This window comes from Octodon degus, unplaced genomic scaffold (assembly GCF_000260255.1).
Source record: "Octodon degus isolate 3935 unplaced genomic scaffold, OctDeg1.0 scaffold00082, whole genome shotgun sequence".
Lineage (NCBI taxonomy): Eukaryota > Metazoa > Chordata > Mammalia > Rodentia > Octodontidae > Octodon > Octodon degus.
Window position 1 is genome coordinate 10662160 of NW_004524658.1, and position 3254 is coordinate 10665413.

Consider the following 3254-nt stretch of genomic DNA (forward strand, 5'->3'; position numbering starts at 1 on the left):
GGGAGGGGGTGTTGGAACTTTCAGATGACACAACGACACACTGTGAGCTGTACATGACCATCTAGGTCTTTCAAAGGGGTTAATAAAGCACACTGACCTTACTATCCTGCTCTATGGACAGCAGTAGACATCTGTCCAGACCCCTGGAAAGGACAAAGCAAGAGAGAACCTAATGCAAACTGCAGACTCTGGATGACAATTCTGTGTCTGTGCAGATTCCTCCGCCGTGAGGAATAGATCACTCTGCTGGGGAAGTGGACAGTGGAGGAGCAGGCAGTGTGTGAGAAGTCTCTGCTCCTTCCTCTCGATTTTGCTGTAAAGCATAAATTGCGCTAAAAAAAAAAAAATAAAATAAAGCTTACATTGATCTTTAGAAAAGTTTTCTTTAAACAGAGTTTCATAGAGAAATAGCAGCCTGAAGTCTAATGTTCACACAGAAGACTAGAGTGGAATGAGCTCATTTATATTTCTTAAATTGATGTAATAACCACCAGAAGAATAAATACAGAAAAGTGCCACGTATATTTAAAATAAAACCTGAAATAGGACACAAAATAAATTGAAAGACGTGAGTATCTGTTTACCTAAGCTCATCTACTTTGTAACTTTTCAACACCAAAGCAACAAAGAGCAACAATGCTCAAGTCCTCTGAGAACAGCCAGCCTTTCATTAAAGTACTTCACTGAGGGCTGGCCAGATAGCTCTTCAGATTAAAGCATCTGCTTAGGCAGATGCAGGGACCGAGATTTGATCCCCAGCATACTGTGCCAGCCCCACCCCCAGGGATGCACTAAGTAGGTGATAGAGACTGGGTACGGTGGCACTCGCCTGTAATCCCAGAACTTGGGAGGCTGAAAAACAGGAAGGATCACTACAAATCCTATCTGTGTAGTGAAACCCTGTAGACCCTGTATTAAATAAATTTTTTAAAAATTAAAAAATAAAATTCTTCACTGTAGGAAGCTAAGGATGTGGACAAAGAGAGATCAAATAGGTTTTTAATTTTTTTTTTTTTTTTTTTTTTTTTTTTTTTTTTTTTTGTGAGTTAAAGTGGTTTTTTTTTTTTTTTTGACTCTACACACATGCTGTCCTCCTGGGCGCTGGGGTTTATTTCACAACAGAACCACTGGGAACCTGGCCTGAGGCGCACACAGGGCTCCCTCCAGACGTGGTGGGACACAAGGTGACAAGCATGACGATCACAGCTGTGGTCAAGGGCTCCGGGTGGCCCTGATGGCATCCACAGAAGCAGTGGCAGGAAGGGACCTAACTACCCGGGCCCGAGGCCCAGGCTCTGGCCTGCCGCAGCCTATTTGCTCAGGGGGTTTCTGAAGTTCCGGCAGGCGAACTTGGCCTTGCTACCCAGCTCCTCCTCGATTCTGAGGATCTGGTTGTACTTGGCCAGGCGCTCGGATCGGCAAGGTGCGCCAGTCTTGATCTGCCCAGTGCTGAGTCCCACCACCAGGTCAGCAATGAAGGTGTCTTCCATCTCCCCGGACCGGTGGGACACAATGACACCCCAACCGTTGGACTGTGCCAGCTTGCACGCCTGCAGGGACTCGGTCACTGAGCCGATCTGGTTGACTTTGAGCAGCAAGCAGTTGCAGGCCTTCTCATTCACGGCCTTGGCGATACGCTTGGGGTTGGTCACTGTGAGGTTGTCGCCCACCACCTGGATGCCAGCACTGGCCGTGAACTTCTGCCAGGCGCCGCAGTCGTCCTGGTCGAAGGGGTCCTCAATGGACACCACTGGGTAGTCCTTGATGAAGGACTTGTAGAGGTCGCCCAGCTGGTCAGGTGAGATGTACCTACTGGGGTCGTCAGGAGACTTGAAGTCCAGGTCGTACTTCCCAGACCTGAAGAACTCGGATGCAGCCACTTCCATACCGATGACCACCTTGTCCGAGTAGCCGGCCTTCCCAATGGCAGTCTTGAGCAACTCCAGGGCTTCCTTATTCTCCAGGATGTTGGGTGCGAAGCCACCCTCATCGCCCACGTTGGTGGCGTCCTTGCCGTACTTCTTCTTGATGACGTTCTTCAGGTTGTGGTAGACCTCAGCCCCGATGCGCATGGCCTCCTTGAAGCTGGCCGCGCCCACAGGCAAGATCATGAACTCCTGCATAGCCAGCTTATTGCCAGCGTGCGAGCCACCGTTGATCACGTTGAAGGCAGGCACAGGCAAGATGACCTCGGGGTTGCCTGCCAGGTCGGCGATGTGGCGGTACAGGGGCACCCCCTTCTCCACGGCGCCGGCCTTGCACACTGCGAGAGACACTCCCAGGATGGCATTCGCTCCGAACTTGGATTTGTTTTCAGTCCCATCCATCTCGATCATCAGCTTATCAATCTTCTCCTGCTCCACGACATTCAGTTTCTTGCTAACCAGGGCAGGCGCAATAGTTTTATTGATGTGCTCAACAGCCTTTGACACACCCTTGCCCAGGTAGCGGGTCTTGTCATTGTCACGCAGCTCTAGGGCCTCGTAGATGCCAGTGGAGGCCCCACTGGGCACAGCAGCTCGGAAGAGACCTTTGGAGGTGTAGAGGTCAACTTCCACAGTGGGGTTCCCACGGGAGTCAAAGATCTCTCGGGCATGCATCTTGAGAATCGACATGTTGGATTTCTGGCTACCGGATCTCATCGCCCAGGAAGAAAAATGAGGGTGCTACACACACCGAGATGCGCGTTGAAGTGGCGAGGTGCTCTGCATGCCGCCCCAGGTTTTTAATTTTTAAAAAAAATAAAGATGGCTTTTCCATTTTGTGTTAATTTCTCTCTACATACACATACGCACAGCTTCTCTTAGATGGAGCTATAATATGTTACTACACTTGCAAGAGGGGATAATTTGCTGGCCCCAAATGAGCTCTTGGAATAGCAAGAGTGTGTTATGAGATGGGCCCTAAAAGATGGGACTCCATCTGGTGGCCCTAAGTATAACGCTTTCCTCAGAGAAATCACCATAAATAGCTTTAACAGAGACCAAATGTGTCCATTTCAAACCAGTGTTTTATCACCAACCGAGGGAATTTAGCAGGGTGAAGGGAGAGAGGGAGAAGTGAAGTCATTCTAGCAGGGCATGGTTCATAACTCTTTTATTGGGACCAGCAGGTCAAGGTCTTTAATAGCTATATGATGGAGAGTTGAAGTCATTTTACAGCTGCATTCAAAGAATGAAAATGGAGAAAATGGAGAAAGAAGAAAGGTAGCTTTTCCAAAGGTTGGGGTGACATGAGAGGGCTTATTTAGAAGG

The 3254-nt window shown here is 48.9% G+C and overlaps 1 pseudogene across 1 annotated transcript; it reads right to left on the reverse strand.

The window, feature by feature from the left end:
- Window positions 1–1293: 1293 nt before the first annotated feature.
- On the reverse strand, window positions 1294–2629 carry LOC101593338 (annotated as a pseudogene). Its single transcript, XR_002822229.1, has one exon. The product of XR_002822229.1 is annotated as an alpha-enolase pseudogene (transcript).
- Window positions 2630–3254: the final 625 nt, after the last annotated feature.